This window comes from Cynocephalus volans, chromosome 7, assembly GCF_027409185.1.
Source record: "Cynocephalus volans isolate mCynVol1 chromosome 7, mCynVol1.pri, whole genome shotgun sequence".
NCBI classification, from domain to species: Eukaryota; Metazoa; Chordata; class Mammalia; order Dermoptera; family Cynocephalidae; genus Cynocephalus; species Cynocephalus volans.
In genome coordinates this window covers 142,431,855-142,459,064 of record NC_084466.1, presented here as the reverse complement: position 1 = coordinate 142,459,064, position 27,210 = coordinate 142,431,855, and the positions used below count along the sequence as shown (strand labels likewise).

At 43.8% G+C, this 27,210-nt stretch overlaps 1 protein-coding gene across 2 annotated transcripts in view; it reads left to right on the top strand.

Annotated features, from left to right (window-relative positions):
• Nucleotides 1-6,441: 6,441 nt before the first annotated feature.
• The window catches only part of GPAM (glycerol-3-phosphate acyltransferase, mitochondrial), a 59,949-nt gene continuing 39,180 nt past the window's right edge, over nt 6,442-27,210 (top strand). For both annotated transcript variants that reach the window (XM_063102592.1, XM_063102590.1), the window contains exon 1: nt 6,442-6,636. The gene's annotated coding sequence lies outside the window, so the exon portion shown is untranslated. The remainder of the gene's footprint in view (nt 6,637-27,210) is intronic.

The window sequence follows — 27,210 nt, the reverse complement described above, 5'->3', positions numbered from 1 at the left end:
GTGGGTTTGTGTGGGACTCTTAATGACTAGAATCCTGCTATTCAGGCGAAGCATCAACAATGCACGAAGCCATTCATTTAGCAACCATATATTTGCTGAGCTCTGTAATGCATGATGCAGTAGTAGGAAGGAAATCTTTTATTTCCATTCATTATGAAAAAATAGGAAAAAAATTACATGTAGAAAAATAGGAAAAATATAGAATAACAAATCATACAAATCATACAACGGGCCCTGAATATACCCATCACCAGGCTTCAACAATTATCAACTCATGGCAAATTTTGTTTCATCTTTAGCCTTACCCACGTTCCCCCTCTTGCATTATTTTTGAGCAAATCCCCAGATGCCGTATAATTTCACTGGTGATATTTTGGTATGTGTCTCTGAAGGATAAAGATGCTGTTTTTCTTTTAAAACATATCCACAATGCTACTATCACACATTTCAACTTCCTGTGCCTCATTTTCTTATCCATGAAATGCATAATGGAATCTATTCTGCAGGGTTATTAGCTACATTTTATGTAAAGTTCTTAGCTCAGTACCTAGCCATAGTTTCCCATTAGGATCATAACACATATGAGAAGTTGTGAATCAGAAGGGCCTGGAACTCTGCATTTCCACAGTATAGCAAAGTGATTCAGGTGGGGCCAAGACCACATGTTGAGACACGTGGTTTTGGGATATACAAAGATTAATTGAAGCCATCTTTTAAAAACATAAATTGAATTATATCATTTTCAGTGACTTTCCAGAGCTTTTAGGACACACTCAAATGCCCCATCTCAACACCCAAGGCTCTTCAGAACCTAGAGCCAGTGATTCTCAAATTTTAGTGTGTATCAGAATTACTTGTGAATCCTGTTAAAATGTGGATTTCTGGGTTCTGTCCTTAGGGCTTACAGGTTGGTGCCTGGAAATCTGTGTGTTTATGAAATACCTGGAGACTTTGGAAGCAGGGATCCTTTTGATGACTCTAGACCCACTTTAATGATTCTAGACTAGGGGAGCAAGAGAGACAAACCCACAAGCCACTTAGAGAGCTGGCTCCCACAGTCTATTTAGAACTTTTGGTCACTGGGCAAGATCTAGTAAGTACTTGTGTGAAAGCACATATTTTTTCCACATTAGAGGGCAAAGAATGGTAGCCACAGGCTGAATTTATCTCGCAAATCTGTGTGAGCTTTTTGGCCTGAAAAGTATTTAATTTCTTTGAACAGTTGCCAAATTTAAAAACATTTTGGAGATTTCATACTTAAATCCATATTTAAATACATATTTCCAGACTCCCTTGAAATTAATAAGATTTTACCATACTGGGCCTACATTTTTTCATAGCAATATTTGGCTAGAGGTGGTAGATGCCCTTAGATGGGATGTATACCCTCCATTTGACCCCAGACCCCACTACTCCCCTTAATCACATCTAAGCTATTTTTCTGATTTATATTAGCTGCTGGTGCTGAGATACTTTTGAATTTGTGATATATTTAACAGTTTCCCCATTCAATTGACGTGTGTGTGTGTGTGTGTGTGTGTGTGTGTGTGTGAGATCTGTCCTCAGGCTGTGCAGATCAAACCCAAATCAGAAAGGGTTTTTTTTGGTCATGACATGTACATTGATGGGTATTATCATTGTATACCCCCATCAATGGAAGATTGTACAAATATTCTTCTCTGGATGAAAGACCCATCCCAGGAAAAGGTATTCAAAAAATGCTTACAGTGCGGTAATTTTCCTGGTCACAGGAGCCAGTTTCTCTATTCAAGTGCTGACATGCAGTAGGAAGACCACCACAAGCCAACTCTCTAAGAACAGACTTTTATACGACCTCAAGGAAATTAAAGCTAAAGCCCCTCATTCCCTTCTCTGAAGGCAACAGAACACACATGGCTAAAAGCGAAGAGACACACACATGAATATATGTGCACAGAGAAATGTGTTCTCACAGGTATGTATGAGTCTGCATGTAGATATGTGTGTGTGTTATATATTAACACATGCACGGATGATTTTGGTAGTGCTAGAAAAATCATGGAAAGGAGAATGGGAATAAGTGGAAGCTTATGAGAGACAGAAAAAAAATGAATCTAAGAACTTCCTTATGAGCGGCAGCATAAAATAATAGAAAAATCATGGATTTGGAGTTAGCTGGACTTGGGTTCAAGTCTCTGCTCTACCACATAGTCATTGTGTGAACTCGAGCAAGTTAGTTGGCCACTCTGAGCTCTACTCTTCCGTTCTCTGAAGTGGGTATAAATATTTCTAGCCTACAGGATTTTTGTAAAGAGAAACTGTGATCAAGAAAGCATCAATCCAGGTCCTGGCCCACAGTAGGTACAAATAGATACTGTGCTCTTACACCATGCTGGACCTACTGATATGTGCTTGCCATATTCTACATGCCAATGTCCAGTTCTTCTGGTGCTCAGACGTGGGAGCAGATTTAAAGGTACCCTTTAATTTTCTAGAATTGGATCTTATAGAGAGCCCAGGAAACTGAGGGACCTGGAAAAAGCTTGGGTCCACTTCCTACCCTCAAAGAGCTTTTCTAATCAAATTTTTCTGACAGTGCTTTGACTGATGTGTGCCAAATTCTGTGAATAATGGGCCCAAACAAATAAAAGGGCAATCAAATGAAGTGGGCATGATCTTGGTACGATAAATCAAGATCCAGGAGCCGTAAGACGCCTGGCTGGCTCCAGACCTCTGGTACTCCCACGCTCCTACTTGCAGATAAGAAGCACTTTGCACTGGAATCTCCACCTCAGAAGTGACCTGTGGCTGTGCCCTGTCACTTGTGCTCACCTGGCTTGCTTGGCCTCCTTTCTCTCCCTATGGAGAGCTTTTCCCTTCTACTCCTAGGAAGGTCCCTCTTCGGCAATGCTCTCTGTCAGGGCTGTGGACTTTGGTTGAGACTGGATGGGTGATAAGAATCTGGGAGGATTCTCCAGCTCTCAGTCACTACACTTGCTGTCCCTGGCTGACTTTTCCACATCATTCCACCCAGCACATGTGCTCAGATTGTTTATCAAGTGGCTTGGATTAAACTTTCCTGGCTATGGGTCACACTGGGAATGTGGCCAGCCTTTCAGTGGGAACTTCCCGATGTTCTCTCTGTTTTCTCTTTTGCTTTTTTACTCTCCCTAGCCATTTTGCCCTGCATCTTCAGGCTTTCATGTGTCCCAGTCCCCTCTGCATCCCCTGCTATGTATGGCGTCTTCTGCATCTAGGCCTACCCTGACCTGCAGTGCCCCCATCCAAAGTACCCTTTCTCCCACCTGAGCAACCGAGACATCTGGGATGCACGGCTGTCAGCCAGCTGTGAGCAAGAAAGCAAGCCGATCTAGCCTGTGTTTGGGAATCATATATCCAGCTGCCTTTGAACCATCAATGGCTGGCTTACTAGCTCTGAACCTTTAGATAAGATCTTTCTAACCTTACTGAGCCTTACATAAACATTTAAAAAATGCTAACCATAACAACTATTTGTTGACCTAATTGCCATTTTCTCCATCAATAATGATAAAACCCTTTTAAATTTCTTCCTTCTTCTTTTTTTTTCTCCTTGAACTAAGCATTCTGGAAGTCAAGACTAAATATGTAGGAGAAGAATAAAACCATGTTTTGTGTGTGAATGAAGAGCTGGAGAGGAAAGAACATAGGACTTTATTCTGACTTCAGTTCCTGGCTGGGCAGCTTTTGGCAAGTTACTCGAACTTTCTGATTCTCCATGACCTCATATTTGAAGTGGCCATAGAAATAATACCTTCTTCTTGCTAGGGTTGAGGGAAGGATTATGCGAGAGAGAATGTATATGACTGTGTTTTATGCACTATAACATTTTGTGCAAATGTCCGATTCAGCTCTTGCTGTATCATAACTTCTAGTTATTGAGAAGCCCTTTATGGCTAGTTCTCTCACCTGCTTTGTTTCCCTGCTATGGGGTTGTGAATTTGTGGATAAAATGGAATGGAAACTTATACATGAATGTCCATGGCAGCATTCTTCATAACAGCAGAAAGGTGGAAGTAAAGCAAATGTCCATCAATGGGTAAATGAATAAACAAATTGTGGTATATTCATACAATGGAATATAATTCAGCAATATGAAGAAATGAAGGGAATCTTTAAAACATCATGCCAGTGACCAGACCCCCCTCTCACAACCAGGCACACTGTGCTAGCACCTCGGGGACTGCCTGGGGACCTGAGGCATGGAGAAGGGGACTGGATCCCTCTCCCACAACCAGGCACACCATGCCAGCTCCTCGGGGCCCAGCCGGGGACCAGAGGCATGGAGAAGGGGACCAGACACATATCACAACCAGGCATACCACCAGTGCCAAGGAGCATGCCAAAAACATCACCTCCATGTGGGTGGCCCACCACAGCCATCACAATAACCATGGCTGCTGCAAAACCAGCTAGACACCACAACCCACACAGATGGTCCACCAACAACTGGAGTGCAATGACACAAGGAAAGTCACCAGCAGAGATAAAGAAAGGAAGAGGATGTCTCTTTCCACAAAGCCCGTTTCAGAGTGACAGAAAAAGCATCTGCTCTATGATAATACTGGGGGACCTGATCACATCTCTCAGCATTGGACAGATCATCTAGGCAACAAATTAACAGAGTAACCATTATTCTTTCAGAAGGAGAGAAGAAATCTAGGGTTATCAGTGGTGGGAGAAGGGAGGGGGGGGGATTGGGAGAGACTGGACAAGGAGCATAAAGAATAAGTACAATTTGTAACAATATATATGCTAGTAATATTGATTTGATCAACATATCTCAATGTTGAACTCCCAAAATATGTACAATCAATTTTGGTTCAACAAATAAAATAAATTAAAACCAAAAAACCAAAAAACCAAAAAAACCACATCATGCCAAAGGAAAGCAGCCAGTCACAAAGGCTACATGTTGCATGATTCTGTTTCTATGAAATGTCTAGAATGGGCAAATTCATAGGAGACACAAAGTTGCGCAGAGCTCGTGGAGGTTTTAGGTGGGGAAGAGAGACTGCTAATGGGAAGGGGTTTCTCTCTGGGGTTATGAAATTTTCTAAAAACGATTTTTGCTGATGGCTGCACAACTCTGAATATACTAGAAATCACTGACTTATATACTTTAGATGGTTAAATTGTATGGTTTGTGAATTATATCTCAATGAGGCTCCTTTTTTTAAAAAGAGGAGTGGAGCTACAACTTTGCTTTTTCTCTTTTTTTCCCCAGGAGGGGCCTTGCAGGGAGTTCACTTGGGGAATGTTTGGCTGCACTTGGCCCTCTGACTTGGGTCCACTTCCTGTCCACCACTGCTGGCTTTTTCCTTGCTCTCTTTGGACAGGCCCATACCCTTCATAACAAGTCCCTTCCAGGGGCCCCTGCCATTGGTTCCATTGCACCAAGAGCCTCTTTAATAAACTCCTACTCCTGTGCTATAACAGCGTTTCATGAGGGCAGGGAACTGTGTTAGGTCTGGTTCCCCTCTGTGCCCCCAGTAATCAACATGTCTTTTACATAGTACAGGCAGAACAAATAGTTGTTGAAGAATAGTTATTTACATAACAAAAAGGTTGCTCTTAAGTTTCTTTGAATACTGGACTGTAATATATCATTATCATTTAAGGGTTTGTTTATGTCTTCTCAGGTCCTGAAAGAGCCTGATAGGAGCTGGGGGAGTTCTCATGCATTTAGTCCTTGCAGCAACTTGGCCAGGAAGGGACTAATTGACAAATTCAAAGTCACAGTGCTAGCAAGATGTAGGGCCATTATTCATACCTTTCTAGCCTAACAGAGCAACGATAGCTTTGGAAGGGGAGGGTGGCTGGAAAGGATGAAGTAGAGAAGCCCAAAGTCACTACCCATTAAAGACAAATAGGAAATGGGTATAAAGCTTCCCCAACATGTGACAGCAAGTCACTAGGGTTTCCACGACCCGTTCAGGGTCACGGTCATTGAGCTGCACATCTGGTGTCAAGGTCGCTCCCTCCGCCCCCTACCCCTGGGGACCCCAGCACTGCTCAGCCTCACTCAAGCCTCGCTTCCCTCAGCAGTGAGAACTCTCTGGTTATTTAGAAGCAGCGAGGATGGAGCCTGGAGCTCCATGTAACTCAGGAGGCTTAGCCGCAGCCCCTGGCCCCAGCACCTCCACTGAGAAGGAGGTCATTGAGCTCAGAGCTTCACTCCCTGGTTAGAAAACCCCACCAAGCAACGCTGCCAAGAAGACACCACCCCCATCATTAAATTATAACAAGCCCTGAAACTCACTCCAGAAGCCTGGGTCTGCTTGTCCTTGCAGTCGGAAGGAAGCATGTGATTGGCTGGCCTAGCTCAGCCTAGCAGGCCTTATCTCTGCCTGGTTATTATTTGATTAAAGAGCCTTCTTCCTCCTAGGGTGTTTCAAAACCACACTGGAAAATTTGCTGCTGCCAGGGGACTTTTTCTGAGGTTACTGCCGAGTACCCAGAGTCCTTCAGCCTTTGGCCATGCAAATAGGCACCCAGGGGAGCTAGACCTTGCTTTTTATTCCTGCACAGCTGGGACTGTCTTCTCTAGTCTTGGTCTCCTTTGCTAACCAACGGATCTGAAATAATTTTTCAAATACCACAGAGTCAAGGATACAGGTATGTAAAAACTTTTTCGTGGGGGTTCTAATTTCTTAGGATGTCATGACTTTAGACATGGGGTAGAATGGAAGGCTGGGGAAGCAAAGTGGGACACATGAGAGACAGACACCATAGGAGAGAGGAAGTCAAAGAAAATAACCAGAATCTCGGAATTCTACGGAAAGGCAAGCTGAGGCCCTGGGACATGAGTTGTTTGCAGTTGGAAAGAGGTGCAAGCGAGCCTGTGTTATAACATTCACGTCTGCTTGCACTTGATCCCCACGAAATCCTTCCCAGGGTCCAGCTACTTTTCCAGCCTGCACGTAATCCTTCGCCCTGGCTCAGAACCTCAACGTCCTGAAAGAGCTTTGGCCACTTTATGAGAAATCCAATTGCTTTAGCATGAAATGTCATCAAATCTGATTTGAAAATGGGACATATCCTTTAAAAGCTCTGCTGAGTGGTACAAATTCTTGTCCCAATCCTCGTGATGTTGGCTACAGAGAAAGAAGAGTGGGGCATTTATGGCACCCCATTTATGGCAGTTTATTTCCCACTTGGTCCGAGATCTGTGTGTGATGTGCCATGTCCGTTTTCATTCTCACCATATTCTCAGCTCAGTGTTTTTCAAGCTTGAGCTGGGCAGACAGAGCTTTATGTGCAAGGACTTCCTCACTACAGATGGAAGCTGGGTTCCATGTGGAGCCAGCATGGATTTAATCCCCTGCCCCAAAGATGAAAGGACGGACCTCGTCTTCTCTACTGGTTAGGTTTGGCTGGAGGTGGCCGACAAGGGGAGGATAGAATGCAAAACCAAGGAAAACAATAACTTTATTCTAGTGTTGAATGGAAAAGAATGCTTTTATGGTACATCAGTCTGCTTAAAACTGCTTTTCCCCTCTATGCATTGTAGGTTGAGAAACCACCATGCCAGCTGCATTTCCTTTCTCTGGTCTTGGGGCTGTCTTTATTGACAAGTTTTTCTATCCATATTGTCTTAATTCTTGAGCATTTATATCTGGGTTGTCCCTACTTCGTTAGCTGTGGAGGGATGATACCCTGGTTTTGTCACATAAAGTTTCTCCACAGGATGGAGGATATTTTTCCTGCTGACTACTCTGAGGTTCCCTAGGGGGCTTTCTCTGCTGGGGTCCCATTGGATTTCCTGAGACTATTCAGAGTACAGGTTGACTCTGCACATCTGAAATGTGTGAGACCAGAAGAGTTTCAGATTTCTGACTTTTTCAGCCTTTGGAATATTTGCATTATACATACTGGTTGAGCATCCCAAATCTGAAAATCTCAAATCCAGAATACTCCAGTGAGTATTTCCTTTGAGCATCATGTCAGTGCTCAAAAAGTTTTGGATTTGGAGCATTTTGGGATCTCAGATTTTAGAATTCGGGATGCTCACCCTTTAACAGGTGTGAGAAGTTTGTCATACGCAATCCTGCTCCCCCCACAGTTTTAAGGGCAATGCCAAGGGCTGAAGGACAAGCCCAGGGCAGGGGATTATCCCTCCTGGACCTGATTCTTCTCTGCTCTTTTGGGATCATTTCCTCCCCTTGCCGTTGTCTGGATGGTCTGGGTCCTGCTTGCCTCTCTGTCCTCCCCCCTCTTCACCATCTCAGTCTCACCAAACGGGCGCTCTTTCAGTTCTTTGCACCTGCCATGTTCAAATCTTATTGCAATTTATCCTTCCTGCTTGAAGCACTCTCTGCCCTACCCTGCTCCCAGGTCTGGCCATGTTGAGAGATTAGTCAGGTAACTCTGAGTAAATCCACTTCCTCTGCTATGAGGTTAGGGCACCCTGAACTTCCCCTTATTGGACCACTCACCACACTGTCTTATGATCGCTATTTCCTGATCCATTGTCTGCACTGGACTGACAGCTCTGTAAAGGCAGGAACCATGTCTGTCTTGCTCACAGCCAGGCCCCCAAAGCCTGGCAGTAGACTCTTAGTGGTAGTAATGGCTAACACTGATGGAGAGCCTCCTACCTGCCCAGCACTCTTCTAAGTGCTTTACACTTATTCAGTCAATCCCCACAAAACGCTGGTGCAGCAACCAATTAAACAGATGAGCAAACTTGTAAGTTAAGGAAAAGGTACAAGGTAACACAGCAAATGGCGGGCTCCAGAGCCCATGCTTTTACTCCTATGTCACAGTCAGTGGGACGTGAATGACCGAGATCAGGCCAGCGGTAAGAACACAGCACCTCTCTCACACGCTTGGTTGGACCTGTTCACTTAGCTGAACCCACTGAGTGCCAGCTTCGTGCCAGGCTGTGTGCTAGGCTTTGAGGTCTGGTTGTAAGAGGGCACAGACCCTGAAGTTGGATGCTTCCAGGTCCGAGAGCTCCATCCTCTCTCAGGATCTGCTTTCTCCATCAGCCTCTTACCTGCCTTGATAGCCAGGTTTAACCACTTAGCCTAAAGACTGAGGGGGGCCCCAAATTGGGAAGAGGGGCCCTTGAAGGAAGAACCTAAGGAAACCAGCATTGTCCAGATGCTCACTGTACCTCAGGCACTGTGCCAAATGCTTGGCCTGGGCTTATCTCATGTGTCCTGCTTGAGAGGCAGAGGGGTTAGCATCATCCTATGTTTTGGATGAAAAAACTGAGGCTCAGAGAGCATAATAACTTGCCCAAGCTGGTGAGTGCAGAGCCGAGACTCATTGTCAGACTGTTCTATCCCTTTCCATAGAGCAGGGGCTTTCCCCAAGCCCCTAGCTTTGGGCTGGCTGCACCCTGGAGGCTGGCCCTCTCTAATAGTCCTGTCAGACAGATATTCCTGTCTGTCTGCCTCCCCAGGTGCTGAATAGGGATTCTCTCCTGTGTGGTCCTCAGCCTCGTCTTCCTTGCCTGGACCCCTGACCTGTCACCTGTTCTGACCGCTTGTGCCTGGCTCAGCAAGACCAGGTGCCCCTGGTTCTGAGCTTCCCTCAGCCCTAAGATGATGCTTCCTCTTCTCTTACAGAGAATGGTCTTGGGGCATCTGGTCCTAGAATGTCTCATTTGAAAAAGCATAAGCCAAGCCCCCAGCTTCAGGCAGTCTTGTAAGTCTATTAAATCTTTTGTTAGAAAAATAGTCCAGCATGGGGAAAAGGGTCATTCAGATCCAGAGCTGAATCTTGCTTTTCCCTTTTGTTCAAATTGTCTAAGCCCTAGTTTCTTCATCTGTAAAATGGGTGTAATGCTTCTCTCATGGGGTTACTTTGGGAACAGAGATTCTGTGGTCAATAAATGTAGGTCATGTATGAGGCACTAGAGATATAATGAAGGAAGCTGCCTGCCCTCATGGAAGTTCCAGGTGAATGTGGGTGACAGGGATTTAAAAAATCACACAAAATAGTGGGTCATTCCCATCTATGATGAGAAAAAGACCAAAGGACCTAATTTCGATGGGCATGGAAGCTAGTCAAGAAAAGACTCTTGGATGAACCAACAGCATTTGAGCACCTAACATCCTGCCTCAACGAGAATGCACCCAGTGCTCAGTACATGCCACCCTGGCCAAGCACCTGCGTCTGTCTGGGGCTCAGAGTCTGAGAGAATAAGATAAGGGAGTAGGACTGAATGATTCCCGAGACTGAGTTGTCCATCTCTAATGATTTCTGATTCTCTGGATCCAGGGCAATGCACAGTGTGGGACAGAGCCAGATGAAATGAGGGCCTCCAGGAAGGCAGGAAGATGAATTGCCTATTCTGTCTGCTAGAATCTCCTTTCTCTCAGCACCTTCTAATTCCTCCAGCTGGAGCCCAGCATCCTCACTCTCCTGGAGTCATTCCTATCAGCAGAAAACCTCTAAGCCCTTTCCCAGGAACTGTGTCCTTCCCGTGGACACAGTTTTCTGGTTCCTCCCTCCCCAAACACCTACATGTCCAGTCTGGGTGATTAACCCACCTGGGGCGGTGTTCACTGATGGTGAAATTCTGAGAACAGCAGGGCTGGGAGGGAGCAGGGAGCTGAGGATTTGGGGGGTGGGCCTGTGGTCTCTTCCTTGGCTGCCCATGAATGCGCTCAGTGGAGGCTGCCCACTCAGCCTGCCCCCAGGAGCACCATGTTCCTCTGTGCTGCACATAGTCTTCTGGCCAGGGCATTAGTGACAGCGCTTGTAAAGAGGTGGTTAACATTTTTTCCAGACAAAGCCAGAAACCCTGGGAGGTGATGGGAAGGCTAAGCCTGCAGAGTGCTGAAAGGAAGTGACTAGCTTCAGGCTCCTGAAAGAATGGTGATGCCGCATCTTTAACTCTCTCCCACCTTTCCTGTGGGGTTCCCTATTCCCTGTCCCCTCGGCCTCTGGAAGCAGATCAATTCTCCCCCCATCTCTTCTTCCCTACCTGGACCCTCACTCTTACCCTCAGTGGTGTGTCAGTCAATCCCTGACTACTGTACTGGCCACAGGGCCCACGAGGACCTCCCAGGGGCATCGGTGTTTCAGCCAGTGAGGCCTGAAGGGGGCAAGACACGGTGGAAAGACAGGCAGCAGGACTGAGACTTCAAAGCCAGAAACTCGTGGAAAGACAGGCAGCAGGACTGAGACTTCAAAGCCAGAGACTCTTCTCTGCATGAATTCAGGATTTGAATACTCCCAGTTTGGTGGGAGAGTTATAGAGGAGTGGATGTTGACAAAGGAACAGAGGTGCAACACAACAAAACACTAGTCCCAGAGCATTTCCAAAGAGGCTTTGAATAGCAAGTTATGCCCCAAGGTGAATTCCCCCCAACGGGTCATGAGAGGAAAGTGACAGGATCTGCGATGGAGGGCTCCCCTCACCCTTCAGAACCCACAGCCTTGCTAATCGTCCGTGGCAGGAGCATTCTCCAGCTGCTAGCCACATTTCATAGGGATCAGGGAGCTCCTGGGGGTGATGCTGAGCTGGTGCTGATGAAAACATCCATCCGTCGTCACTCCTGGGCTCTCCAGCAGCAGCGGGCAGGAGCCCTTCCCCACCCCACTCCTTGGCCTCAGTGCGCTCCTTAGTGAGTTTTGCTTCCAGCTCCCACCCAGTGCCCTGTGGGGCTGGCAGGAAGTGGAAGTATGTGTTGGGCTTCAATATCCCTCCAGAAATCAGGTTGGCAAAACCAAAACAAAACACCCAAAATGAGTCTTGAAAAAAAGTGACATCAATTTCCCTGTGGACTTTCTCTGCAGAGAAGGGGTGGTTGCTGCTGTGGAATTTAATCCCGAGTGCTGCTGGTAATGATGCCGAATTTTTCTGGAGTCAGTTCCAAAAAGTGACTATGAGGAACAAGAGCCTGAGGAAAATGGGAAACCTTGGGACTAAGAGTTTTTCTAGGACTTGGCAATGGGAAAACCAGGGGACCAAGCAGCAGAAGTAGGCAAAAGACTGGTTTTTCCCCACCCCCAGCCCAGCTCCCACCCAGACCTCAGCAGGGACCATGGGAGAGGAGCTGGGCTTTTGCTGAGCAGTCCTCAGGCACCTCTTGGGGCACCAGCAGTCCTGACCCCCAGGAAGTTCCCCTTGGGGTACATTTTAACTATCTCATGAGATGGTGTCAGCGTGAACCTGCTGGATAGCATGGGGGTGGGTCTCTCCCCACTCCACCAGGCAGAACAACATGCACTATTGGATAACAGCAAATGTGCCCTCCACTCCGCAGCTGGCATGGGTCTGTGAAGCAGCACTTGTGTCCCTGGTGCTTGCCACACCACCCCCCTTACCCCACATCTAATTAGCTCCCTGACTCTGCACAGCAAGACACAGTCACTGCTCTCAAGGAACTCACAGCCCAGTGGAAGAGACGGGTAATTAAGTAGGCAATTTAGTGTAGTATTACAGAGTGGAAAGTGCACCTGTAGAGCAGGGCCACGTATTCACAGGACAGCTCCTGTCTCTCCCATTCTATGCCCGCTCTTCTCCCTTCCCTTGCCCTGGAATATCTCATTCAAGCTGGGTCTCAGACTAAAGCTCATTCTGCTCCAGCCAACTCCAGTGGTTCCTTAACATGGTACCCACATTCCCAACTGCAGATGGGTGCTGGTCTGTAAAGGTTTTTCCAGTCAAGGGTGACATAAGAACTAAAGACAAAACTGCAAGTCTTTAGTTCAGCTCTATGTATTCAACCTGAGGAACTTCCCTCTGTTCTGGGAGTCTATCTTTTCTGCTTGTTGGAATGTTAAAGCATTCTTTCTTTTATCAAGTGATGGTACTTGTGGATTGGCAATTTATGTTAGTTTAATTTTAATATTATGGCTTGGCAGAATAAAAAAGTTAGCATCCCTTTGCTTACTGTGCTGTGTTAGCTCAGAGTCTGGGAACATTGTCCAACAAGCTTCTTGTCATTGAGGCTAACACTCATGTCCAAACCCGAGCAGGAGCCCTTGGCGTATCTTTCTCAGTTTCTAATTTCCCAGTTTGTAGCAGAGGGGCAGTGTTGATATACTCAAATTCCACTCACTTCTCCAGGACACTTAGCAGGCTGCGGCAGCCAAATCCTTAAATAGAAACTACTGTTTTCTTGGCGTATCAGGCTCCTGTATGTTTAATGCCTTGCGTATCCGCTTTCTGGGCCAAACTCATGAAAATCTAAAGGGGAATTATCCGTCTCAGAAAGCAGTTACAATGGAAAAAAAAAAGCCATTAGTACTCAGAGTTATCAGGGTGTTTAATTTTTCATTGATATTTCAAGATAAAAGTTGATCTTCGGGTTGTGTTAACCCAGGTCGCCAGCTGCCTTTAGACACAGCTTGCTCAGAGACTGCTGTAAAAGATGCCAGGACTCTCTCTTGAGGTCACCACATTTTAGCTGTCCTCCATCCAGCTGCTCAGGTTAGGGGATCTTGGGGTCATAGGATCTACTCTGGTTAAATAAAGTCCCATGTTTCTTCTGGTTGTCCTAACATTTTAGAAATGGTCCAGAGCATTGAAATCCCCCCGACAAAGCTTCATGGATAGGAGAAACTGTCCATCAGGCAAGCCAAATCCCAATTATACAAGACGTAAGGATCGTGTTCTTAGACAGTAGTTGAATGTCTCTGTGTTAAAAGTTGTTTAAAATAAGCAAGTCATGCTAAAACAGTTTTGTTTGCAGTTTGGCTTTGCCATGTGATGACAACTGCAAAAGACTCTCCTGCCTGGACTGAGTGCTTCTCAAGGTCACAAATCATGCACTCCTTATGCGTGATATTGGTGGACATCCTTTTATCCCTCTGCCCATCTCTCCTTCAAACCCAACACTTCTCTTGGCACTTAGGAGACAAAAAAAAAAAAAAGAAAAAAAGAAAAAAAAATTTGTTGGTGACAATGACAATGCAAATAACTAATACATTTTAGAGAGAATCAGTTTCTACCTTGACTCAGATGATCACTTAGTTATTAACACTTTAAACTTGCTTATTTAGTTATTAAAAGAAAACTTTCTCTGACTTGATAATTCTATTTGGTTTGCAACCTTATGAAAAGGGAGGGGGGTGGGGCGCATGAAGCTGGTGGCAGCAAAGGCCTCCAGGTGAGCACTCTGTTCCGAGTCTTGGTCTCCTAGTCCTCTGGAGCCTGCCCTGGCTGCTTACTCAGGGGCTGGTGCAGACTGAAGAGCAGCAGGCATGGTCCACTTGAACTTATGTAATCGCACTTGGTTTACTTGGGCTCTTACACCAACACGATCTTTCTCACTAACTGCATGCCTCCTGTAGCAGGGAGACCTCTGACTGGTCAGCAGCTGAGGTCATGGCAAGAACATTGGAGAAGGCTTCAGGGGATGTTTCTCATCTTGCTGTGTGGCCTTGGGTAAATCTCTTTACCTCTCTGGGTTTTGGTTTCCTTGTCTGTAGAATGCGTTATATTAAATCTGAATCTCTAAACCTTGGCACTGTGGACATTATGGTCAGATAATTCTTTATTGTGGGGGCTGTCCTGTGCATTGTAGGCTGTTTAACAGTATCCTGGTCTCTACCCACAAGATGCTAGTAGTACCCCTCCCCTTATTTGTGACAACCAAAAATATCTCCAGACATTTTCAAATATCCTCTTTAGGGGTGGGGGTGGGGGGGGAAATCAACCCGCATCTAGAACTATTGGATCAGATGATACTCACCTCTCTCTGAGAAACCACACTGAGGGTTGTTCATACATCCCAGTTTATTGAGCTTCTACTGTGTGCGAGGCACTGTATTAGACTTTGCAGCTTAAGTATCTGTTTACAGATATTCTATTGAGAAAGTACCATCTACTTCATGAACATCTGTGTTAGTGCTAGGGTGGTATCTGCAAAGGCATGGAAATAGAGTAGAAAAAAGAGAGAATCCCTGTTTAGATTTTTACTCTCACTAGCCATGTAACTTCAGTTTCCTCATCTGTAAAGAATCAGTTTTACACATGGTTGTCAGGATTATTAAGTGTCTAATATGATCTAGTTGCTCAGTGTATAGGAAAGCAACTAGATCATATTAGATTCAATAATTAAACGTGATCCTCTTTTCTCTCCCTCACCACTGAGGGAATGAGATCTGTGAAAACAAAGCAGTGTGCTGAGAGAGGCCCGCTCCTCCAAGGCTCCAGCCCACATTAGCCTGTTACTTGTGCACAACCAAGCACTACAGAAACCAACTCCTTTGTCCCGGGGTCTCTCACCTTCTCAAAGTTCAGCTCTTGCCTTCTAGCCCAGACCCAAGGGACTAGTGAGTTGATCTTTTGCTTGAATGCTCATTGTCAGTCTCAAGAGCCAATCTAAATTACTAAACAACTGAGCACAAGAAATGTGATATTCACCTTCCCAATGAAATTATAAGAAATGTCACTGGGGTGGCTAGCACCTGTGATTCATGTGTTTTTTACTTCTGGCCGATAACTTATAATTTTACTTGAAAAGGAAGGACTGAAGTGCTCTGGATCAATGGGTTGAAAGAGGATGAGTTTTAACAGAGTGACTATGCACAGGTTTTGCTTCAATATTGACTATTTTGGGCCTGCTTAAGATAGAAGTTTATGTAGGTGTGTTAGGGTGTTGGCATACGAAATCATGCATAATTACAATATGAACAGAGCATTGGTTAAAATGGAGTAAATTATTTGAATTAAACTCTAGACTTAAGCGACGGTTATAGTTCAGTCAGGAGGTTGAATCAGTAGAGTCATAATTCCTATCAGAACCCTATCCCCTGCTTTGCCTTTTAAAAAAAATGTATCAGTTTATCTACCTGTTGTCATACTTATTCAAAGAGGGTTCACCATGTACACAGCACATATTTTAATGCTTTTCTTTTACTCCTCCTCCCTTTTTCAGCCCCTTCTTAGCATAGAATATATAGAATGATGACTTAAAGGAGGGATTGGCAAACTATGGTCCCTGGGCCAGCTCCTGCTCACCATCTGTTTAGTAAATAAAGTTTTAATGGCATGCAGTCACATTGACTTGCTTGTGTATTGTCCATGGATGCTTTCAGACTACAACAAGATTGAGTAGTTGTGACAGAGACCCTACAGCCTGCAAAGCCTAAAATATTTACTATATGGCCCTTTACAGAAAAAGTGGTGCTGACTCCTGAATTAGAGTATGAGTGTTAGAATCAAACATACTTGAGTTCAAATCAGGTCTTGGTGTCTTGCTAGCTGTGACACTGGAAAAGTTGCACAACCTCTCTGTGAAACCTAATCTGTAACATGGGGATAATAGATAAAGACCTACCTTGGAGGGTTGTTGTAAGAATTCAGTGAGACAGTATTTGTAAAAACCTACACCCTGTTCCTGGCACAGAGTAAATAATCAATACATGGTAGCTATGATGATGATTATTCATTCCTTTATCCAAGAAATGTATATCTAGTGCTTTCTCTGTGCTAGGCCTGGGGGGACATAGAAAGTTCCTGCTCTTATGGAGCTCACATTCTAATGGGGAAGACAGACAATGATCAAGAAAATAAAAAAACAGGTTATTTTCAGATAGTGGTAAGTGCCATAAATAAAATAAAATAGGATGATATAGAAGGAAGTGACAAGGCAGGGGACAGAAAGTTGTTAACTGAGCTAAGAGCTAAAATAAAAATGAATCAGCCATGCAAATATCTAGAGAAGGAATGTTCCTGGCAGAAGGGACCGTGAACACAGAGTCTTGAGCCAGGATGAGCTTCCGATGCTCCAGGAACAGAGAGATGACCTTGGGACTGGGACAGAGTGAGGGAGGGAAGAATGGAGGCGGACAAGGGAGGAGAGGTAGGCAGGGGCAAAAGCATGTGGGAGCTTGCAGGCCCTGGGAAGATGTTTGGCTCAGAGGCAGGGTTGCAGTCTGAGACCACAATGGGACAGAAATGCACCTGGGTCCTTGGCCTCACTCTGTGATTATTTCTCTAAGTATTATTATTCATTTTCTTTGGTCTCCGGCATTGGTCACTGTTAGAAACAGAAATGAGTAGGGCCCTAGTGAGTCCTGGTCAACGTGTCAGCTCTTGACTATGGCAAGCCCATCACACTGCCCTGGCTGGACACTGCCACCTCCCCTGGGCTTTTCTCCTCTTAGTGCCTCCGACTCACCCCACAGATCTTCTGGCCAATGCCATTGCCTCTAGGAAATCATTTCGTATCAGGAGCTTTTAATGCTTCTCCAGGTAGAGCACTTAAGGTGAAAGTCAGTTAATGTAATCTTAAAACTCTCAAATAAATTTCCAGCAACATAAGACCACTTGATAAGAATTTTGTCCCTAGGGTCATTCAGAATTCACAGCTCAGTTCCCATAATTAGCATTTCTTTTATGTCTGACTCATGGAACAGGCGTGAAGAGCCCCAGTGGTAGTATTTCGCCTGCTTGAAGTTTAAAAGAAGGCCTTAGATATGATCAGTTACTCAGACTGCCTCCAGAGTTGTCAACAATGGCCATACGGTATTTCACGGTTGCAAAGCACTGCTGCACACTCAGCTCATTTAGAGGTAAAAGTATACCTTTGGTTTCCCTCCTTTATCCTCTTGGATGACTCCTCTTCCCCTCTTCTTGTTCTCCTGTTCATCTTTCTCTTTGTTATCTTTATCATCATCAAAACCCTTTATTGGAAGTACTTAGCTCACTATCAGTAATTAAAACTTCCCTTACAATGTGCAGGTATGTGTTTCTGTCTTGCCTTGCTTTAGGCATTGTTAAAAGAACAAGATCCAAATGTGGCTATCTTCCAAGCCATGCTTTCACAAACTAATTCTTTTTTTTTAACTAGCAAAAATTGTATATATTTATGGTATACAATGGGATGTTTCGATATGTATATACATTATGGAATAATTGAACCAAGGTAATTAACATATTCATCACCTCACATACTTAACATTTTTCTATGGTGAGAACATTTAAAATCTCTCTCTTAGCAATTTCCTAGAGTACCATACATTATTCTAAACTATAGTCACTATACTGTACAATAGATCTCTAGAACTTTCTCCCCCTGGCTAACTGAAACTTTGTATCCTTTGATCAACTTCTCCTCACTGCCCGCCCTCTCCCCCAGCTCTTGGTAACCATCATTCTGCTCTCTATTTCTATGAGTTCAACGTTTTTAGAGTTCACATACAAGTAGGATTATGCAGTATATGTCTTTCTGTGCCGGGCTCATTTCACTTAGCATAATGTCCTCCAGATTCATCCATGTTGTCACAAATAATATAATTTTCTTCTTTTTTAAGGCTGAATAGTATTCCATTGTGTGTGTGTGTGTGTGTGTGTGTGTGTGTGTGTGTGTGTGTATACACGACATTTTCTTAAGTCATTCATCCATTGATGGATAGATACATAGGTGGATTCTATATCTTGGCTACTGTGAATAATACTACAACAAACAGGGGGGTGCTGCTATCTCTTTGACATACTGATTTTATTTCCTTTGGATATACAGCTGAAGTGGGATTGCTGAATCATGAATTTTCTGAGGAACCTTCCCATTGTTTCATAATGGCTGTACTGCAAACATTGATTCTTAATCTGAAGTCCACGAATGACTTTGGAGAGGGGTTATGAGCCTGCTGAAATTGAATGCAAACTTTTGCATGTATAACTTTTCCTAGCAAAGAGTCTGGAGTTTCATTAGATTCCCAAAGTGTTTCCTGATGTCAAAAAGTTAGGGACTACTGCTTTAAAGACTTACTGACTCACAAAATACAATTATATTGTATAATATTGAATATACTAATTATCCTGATTTGAACATCGCATATTGCACACAGGTATTGGTATTCAACTGTGTATCCCACAGATACGTACAATCAATTATGTTTCAATTAAAAAAAAAAAGACCTACCAACTCAATCAGTAGTATGGTTGTCAAAAGAAAACTCTATGCAAATTTATAACTGGAAAAGGATAACATGCTGAGGTTGAAGCTGGGAAAGCCTGTGATTCTAAAATACCCCATTTATCAATTATGATCTGTGAAAGCAGGTAGGACTGATGCCTGGATCAAATGAAAACTTTCTTTTAGAGGACTAGACATTTTCCTAGGAACTCTTATGATAACTGCAAACACTATACAGTACCCACTATGTATCAAGCACTGTCTCAGTGCCTTTCATATTTTAACTCTTAATCCTCACAACCCTGTGAAGGAACTACTATTATTAGCCTTGTTTTACAGATGAGGAAAATGAGGTACAGAGAGATAAAACCATAAGCTGAGTTTACATTCAACATTCCAAGACCCTTAACAACTGTGGTTAATGTAGTTTGTCGAGTTATAATTAATGGTTCAGAATAATTATCATTTTGCGTGTATCTAAGTGGCTGCTATGTTGTAATCTTGAAGCACATGCCTAATTAATAACTGGATTCCTATATGTGCCACCTGTGGTTTCGCGAATAAGAACAGTTTACCAGGTCACATGCAGAGGAGAGACAGTTGACTGCTCTTCTTAATTAGAATTTGGCAAAGAGTCACTATGGCTCATAAAATGGGGTTACTAACCAAACAGGTAATTTTATTTTTATGACTATTATCACTATCAGAAAATATTCATGCTGTGTACATAAGACATGCCAAAACTGCAGAGTTTAAAGTCAACTAAACCTTACCTTTGGGAAGTTAAAATTTTATTCATTCCAAGATTTGATCAATTTATGGGGCTTTAGATACAATTTGCTCTTTACCTAGGTTATGAGGTGTTGTAAAAAAAATTCATGGAAATATCAGTATTATCTTTTAATTCTATTTTCCCATGAAATTTCTGAAGTACCTTCATATATTTACCCAACAATTAATGAGCAGGTGATCTATAAATATAGATGGACTCTCCTCTAAGACCATTACTTATAAATAACCTTAAGAAAAACCATCATTATTTACATTAAGATTTATTAATCCCATTCACTACCTGTAGTGGTTACTAGGAATTCTACAATTCAAGGATGTGTGCTTAATTTACATATGTGTCCAGTGATTTATGAAAGTGATACAGGAACACCAGACCAGAACTGAGAGCTTCTGGAAAAAGTAACTATAACATAATTGATAAAGGGAGAAAATATTTTGCCACTTTGTAAGCAGAGTGGGATGCATAACCAGAATGGACTGAGGTATATAATTCACCCCAAGTGAAGTACCAGGCTCCATGAACCATCAAACCAGTAGTACATAACAAGAGGAAATTGCACCTTGTGATCCTGGATTATGGAAAGCCTATTCTCTAATACCTTACCTTCATGTTGGAGATCATTTTTGTAATGAACTTTATATATTTTATGGAGTAATATGATGATGATTGCCAGTTAGAAAAGGTTTGGTTAAAACCATAGTCAACTGTGTTATGTTACCTACGTTTTGCTATATATCAGGTAACTTCAATAAATGGAAACTGGGTTGAGAAAAATTCTTTACTTTGGAAATCTTTTCTTTTGGAAAATCTGTAAGTTAAAAGCTAAAGACTGTTACCCAGAGTATGTTTAGAACACCTAAGAGAATAAATTTCCCCAAAGAAAATCTTGAGCTTTTATATGTCCTTGAAAGTAATAAAACTAAAATTTTTTAGAAGTATTCTACAAATGAGCCTTAGTTGAACTTAGATTGATCTTCCTGCCAATTAGACATAATGAGTGAAGTTCTGGCTTACTTTGAACTTATTAGAAAAAGAATAATCTAAATGCAAAGTGGTTCTTCTTTTCCTCTTCATGAAAATTCTTTTTATTTATTTATTTTTTTGACAAAGACTGATTCCAAGGGAGAAAAGATAAAAATACATCTGTCTCTGGCCATGTCTAACTTTCTTTTCTTTTTTAAAACATTTTTATTGAATCAGGATTATACATATTTTGGGGGTTCGACATTGACATATGTTGATCGGATCAATATTACTAGCATATATATTGTTACAAATCATACTTATTCTTTATGCTCCTTGTCCAATCTCTCACTATCCCCCTCTCCCTCCTTCAACCTTGTCTAGCTTTCCTTTTCAAGTATTTTCAAATTCCTTTTCTCAAGTGTATTGGGCATATGTGTGTTGACCTCCCAGTCTCTGCTTTGCCTTGTTCTCAATTGTGACATTGTAGTCCATTCTAGTCCATTCTCGTCCAGTGGACCACCCTCCAGCTGTGTTGCTGGTCACCACTGAAGGTCTGGGACCCGATTCTCCATTATAGTTATGTTGTTCCCTCTACTCTGACCCAGGGAGTTGGGGAGGGGGAGAGCTGGAAAATCTGTGACTACATCTCTTCGAGCTTGGGTACATGCATGCCCCAAGACCCATAAAGTCCTGAGCCCCCAAAACTCTATGGTTCACACATCCCTCCTTGAATATTTCTGTCCTTAGAGCTATCCTTGTCCAGACCTGTTGACAGTTTTAATAGCCATTCACAAAGTCCTTTACTAAGTAGTTGATCATGTCTTGTATTTAGTTATTCAACAAATAGATACTGAGCATCCGTTTTGTGCAAGGCACTGCTAGGTGCTAGAAACTCAGAGGAAGAGAAGTCAAGAATGACATTAAGAGGAAACAGTAGATGTTAAATGACTAATTCTACAATTAAGTATTTAATTATGATTGTGATAAGTCCCCTGGGGAGAAGCATAAGAAAGGTTCTTATGCTTAGTCTGGAGAGTCAATAAAGGTTTTCATGAGGAAGTGAGATTTGAGCTGTGTTATGAAGCATGAATTGGAGAGAAGGGGGGTGTGGGGGAGACCATTGCAGGCAGAGAGAGGAAGGATCACGGGCAAGAAAAGGCAGAACCTATCTTTCTTGAGAAAGTGAAAACCAGGGTGGCTGAAGTCAGAGAGAGAAAGGATGAATGGAAGGAGACGAGGGAGGTCAGATTAGCAAGGATGGACCATGCTGGGCATTAGAGGCCACGTTAAAGACTTTACTTTTTGTCCTAAAATCTGTTAAGAAATAATTGAAAGGATTTAGTCAGTTGGAGTAAGAATGAGGTGGAAAGATGGGATGTTTGACGTGGTCAGTGTTGCATTTTCAAATGTTCACTCTGGCTGATGTGTGGGCGATGTTCAGAAGGGTAGTGGGTAGCGGCAGGTGACACGAGGAGTCCAGGCAGGAGTTGCTGTGGCTCCGGGTGAAATGCTGGTGCTTTGGATTAGGGTAGTGCAGGTCGAGAGGGAGATAAGTGGATGCTGGGCTTAGAGCTATTGAGAAGGTAACTCTGCCAGGAGTTCGTGTTGGATTGGATGTGAGAAGTTGAGAACGACTCCTAGGTTCCTGGTCTGCTAAGGAGAGAGTCTGGACTGAGGATAAAGGAAGGCCCTGAGCCAGCAAAGATGTCAAGAAAAACCATCTAGGTAGGAAGAAAGAAAAGCAGGAGGGCTGGGGTTGTGAAAGCCGAGAGAAGGCCTTGCTGCTCACACCCAGAGCTTGGACTTGCTCAACAAGTCATTAATACCCAATAATCTGACATCAGGTTCTGCAACAGCAGAAAAGCTCTGGAAGAGTCTGGGCACGCACATCTAGTCCACAATTGGGATCTCTTTTCCAGAGGACATGACACTTTGTTTCTATATCACTCCTGCCAGCGTCTCTGCTCCATAAACCATCTTGGACAATATCTTCCAAGAACCAGCACTGATTTTTCAGGGGAGTGTAAGCAATATTTAGGAACAAAATGTTTTCCTAAGAGACATGTTGTCTTCAGAGATGCAATTCTGAGCGCAACAAAGACAAGCTTTTATGATGTCGCGTAGGGTAGCCTGGCTTGTTAGAGGCTCCTAAATCTCATCATTCCAGGTTGGGATCTTTGCTTTATCTCAGCCCAAACAGAAATGTCACTGAGGTTGTTCTGATAGTCATTAGGGCTATCCACAACTGTTTAGGTATTTGGTTTGGGGCACATTATAGGATTACACTGCTTTACCCATTTGCTTTACATGACTTACTTTAGCTAGTGAGTTGTGAATAGAAGTGATATGTGGATTAAGAGTCACTTCACAGTTCACTACACTCTCTTTTCCCAGTCCTGGCAATCATGAAGGCACGTGTCATCATATTGCCCCCCTCGGCCTCAGTCCCTTAGCAACCACTTTGAGCAGAACCCCTATAATAAACTGTTGTGGCAGGCAAGAAATAAACTTTGTTGTCTTGAGACTCATGTTTGTTGCTGTATCAGATCCTAGTTCATCCTGACTGCTACAGACACTCTTTCCAGAACAAAGTAACTTTAAGGGTTTATATGAGTTTCAAAGGTTTTAGGACAAATTCTTTGTCAGAATTCAAGTTCAAACGGATAGGATTTCCATTTTTGCCCCCAAAGTCTTTGCAAGAAGTATGTTTTCCAAGTGCAGTCTCTTGGCAGCCTACTTCTGAGATGAGGAATCCAAAGAACTACGGCCACTTCCATAGCAAATCCTAACAATAGTTATATTATATTACTACTAGTTAGTAAATCTTACCATGTGGCAGGCATGTGCTAATTATCTTGTATACATTATTTTACCTCAAAATAACCCAATAAGTAAGTGGACATTAGCAAATCTATTTTCAAAATGAGATAACTGGGGCTCAGAGAGGTTAAGTAACTTGCTCACACAACTAGTAAGAGGCAGACCCAAGATTGGAAACTGGGTTGTCTGGCTCCATTGCCCTTGTAGAACTCTCAGAAATTCTGCTAGAAAGACTCAGGGTTATTCCACTGATGTCTCAACTAGCAGCTCTGTTCTTAAGCCAACCCATCTGAGTATTGGTACCCTAAACTCTTCCATATAGCAGGACTTACCATTAAGATATGTTTTTTCAGGCCTAAGAGCTGGTGGCCCAGCCCTAACTGCCAGGCTCAAACCTAGGCTGGTTTAATAACATTTCACGTACTTGGGATAGAATCAGACAGATCTGAATTCAAATTGGGGTTCTGCCACTTGCCAGATTCACCCGATTGCTCTCTGTGCCTCAGTTTTCCCTTTTGAAAATGGGGGTGATAACAGTTCCTAGCCCATGAAGCTGCTGGGAGGATGGGCTTCTCATTTGCCTGTTTGCCCTCAGATCCATTGCCCATCTGTCCTTGTACTACTCTATATCTTGGGGGGATCTCCCTGCCAACTTATTCCTCAGGCTCCTTTCACCTTGGTTCAGCCAATAGGAGGAGCTGGCAGGTGGTAGGAGGGCAAAAAGACGGTAAAAGCTAGGGTATGTCCCTCTTTCTCAGGTGGCATCTCCAGCGGTGGTGGCTCTGTAGTTTGGGCCCCTTCTGGACAGTCCCCCTCCCATTAGTCCCAGTTGTCACCCGGGCAGCTCTGTCTCCTGGCTCTGTTAACACCTCACTTTGTCACTCCGGCTCTAGGAAGGGTAGTGATCTTGCTGTTGCTAATCTCTGGCTTTCTTCACCATCTCCTTTCAGGTCTTCCAAGACCTTTCTTTTTTTGTGGGGGGCAGCTGGCAAGTATGGGGATCCAAATCCTTGACTTTGGCATTATAACACTGCACTCTAACTGGCCAGCCTCCAGGACCTTTATAAGTAGTTCTCTGTATTAAAGTCCCACTACTGAGCTGTCCAGCATGGGCTCCATTTCCCTGACTACAACATGACTGATGCAGAGGATTGCTTGAGATAATGCCTATAAGGTATGTAGAATAGTGCTTGGCACATAGTAAGTGCTCAATAAAGGGAAGCTTGCAAAATGCACTTACTTTCTTCCTATCTAGATTCTCTGCTGCCAGTTTCCCCCCGGCAGGCACCTGCACACATCGTAGCTCCTGAATCACTGCCCACTTCTCCTCCTTCCAGTTTGTCCAAGTCCATACACCTGGGCTTCTGTTTTGATTCATACTTCTCAAATCTTACAAGGTAAAGGGTATGTGAATGCCTCTATTACATTTATGACACATGTCAGAATTTTATTTTTAACCTTTCACCTGCTTTATCTGTCCCCTTCTGGCTTTCCAACCCCTCCCAGTGCCTCCCTCTGCCACTTTTCCACTTACCCACTCCAGCCACACTGACCTTGGTTCAGTTCTCACTCTCTGCCATGCTCCCTCTCCGGGCTTTGGCATAGAGTTTCCTCATCTTGGAAAGGTCTTCTCTGGGCTCTTTCATGGCCACACCCTTCCCACACCCCAAACCAGGGTGGCTGCCAGAAGCCTTCCGTGACCACCCAATGTCGGTTACCTCTGTTATTCTCTCTGACAGATGCTCTTTGGATTCTTCATTGCACTTTTCTTATCTTGTTTACTTGTTTATTACCTTTCTCCATCCCTACATGCCATAGGCCATTAGACTACCTGTTCCATGAGGGCAGGATCCATGTGTGACCTCTCCATCTGTGTATCTTTAACACTTTGCAAGATGCCTGACACAAAACAGGCTCTCCGTCACTGTGTTGTGAATGAATGAATGTTGGATTAATCTGTCTTTAAACAGCTCATGTCAATGTTCCCTAGATGTCCAATAGTGATCATTTTTGGGACACCCTTCTCTCACCCAGCTTAGCTGGATGTTGTGTTGTGCAGAAGCCAAGCAGAGGCACTGGCTCAGTTCAGGCTGGTCTCCTTCACTCTTACTCCTTGCCCTTGCCCTGGATGGTACATGAAGCTCCATTTCCTGCCTGACATGCTCAGCCCACTGGGACCTTCTCTGAGACTTCAGACTATCACTCTTCAAAATCCTGTCATCTTCACCCTCCCTCAAAGACCGGTCACCTCCAAGTTCCTGCTTCAGAGCAATCTCACATCTGAACCACAATTGGACCCCTCAGCCCTGTCCCCTTCTCAGTGCTGGGCCATCCTGGCCCCTCTCCCCTTCTTAGACAATGTCCCCTGCTCACATAATCGAGCTTGACTCCGTGAGAAAAACGACGGCCCATTTGGGTTTTGTTTTCTTGGCTACCAATTCCAGTTGAGCAGCTGCTCACTTGTTGGCTTTCAGTCACAAAAAGGCTGTTAATTGTCATTACTCAGCTTCTTTCAAGGACTGAGGGAATCTCATGATTTCAACCTCAGAGCCTGTCTATGCTCCTGAGAGAAGGAAAACATACCTTTCATTCTTTGGCAATGAGCTAACAGTTGTTAAAGAAGAAAAAAAATACAAGTGAATTTCTTTTCTTAATTACCCTGCTCTACTAGTTATACTATCTAGTGTCCCAGTTCCCCTCTAGAGATGGTGCCCTGCCCTGAGGCACAGCAAGTGACTGCAAGCCTGGAATTTTATCTTGTTCCTGCCCTGCTTCCCTCCTGGAGGGTAGAGACTTGTCATATACCCCATTCAGTATGAGATGCCAGGACAGATCTCCCAGAAGCCTGACTGCCTCCTGGTTGGCTCCAGTGTATTCAATGACCATCTTGAGAGACTGTTGCTCTAACCTGCCTGTCACATGGACCCTCCCCATGCCAGTGGATGTCTGAGTTGGACCTGGGCTTGGTGCACTTTTTGGGCACTGTGTCTAACTATAGCTGGCTTTGGTATCTGAGGAAGTTTCCTCACCTTCCGTTCTATTTGGCTGTACCCTCCCTGCTCTCCCCGCTAATCCCAAATATTTTAGCTTGGGAGCAATAGCTCGGGACTAAGCAAATGGTTGTCTGTGGCTGTGGGCTGGGCCTACATTTCTTGGTGCAGCATTTTGGAGGGGTTGGCTTTCTCTAGAAGAAGCCAGAGTGTTCATTATTTGCTACTCTAAATTATTCAACTTTGAATTATGATTACAGCAACCAATGTACATGTAGTGGGTAATGCAATTAGCAGTTGAAGTGTGGTGTGTAGTTATAGACATTGCTGACCAGCACTATGCTTACTGTTTCACTCATACTTCGATGTTTCCCATTTGAAGCTTAATCTACTGATTAACTCACTGATAAAGTAGTTTTCAGTCTTATGATGCCACAAATTTGGTAAAAGTAAGTCAGAGGGTTTCCCTTCTCTTCTGGCCCAAGGTCCTTTCCAAATGGCAGAGTCTGAGACACTTCCATCCTTCAGCACGAGACTGGCAGAGACTACTTCTAAAATGTCTTTCTTTTTTCATGTTTGAGTCATTCTAGCAGTGAGATTTGGGCTCAAAATTAAATATGACTCAGGAATGCATTTACCTGAGAGTAATAGAAGACAAGATTCTAGTGGCTTAAACAGGTAGAGGTGTGTGATTGGTGGTATTGGGTTTGAACATTAAATTACACAGAAAATGGGGGGTGGGTTGGAGGTGAATGAAAAAGCAGCAGTGCCAACTGTGTCTGTTCCCTTT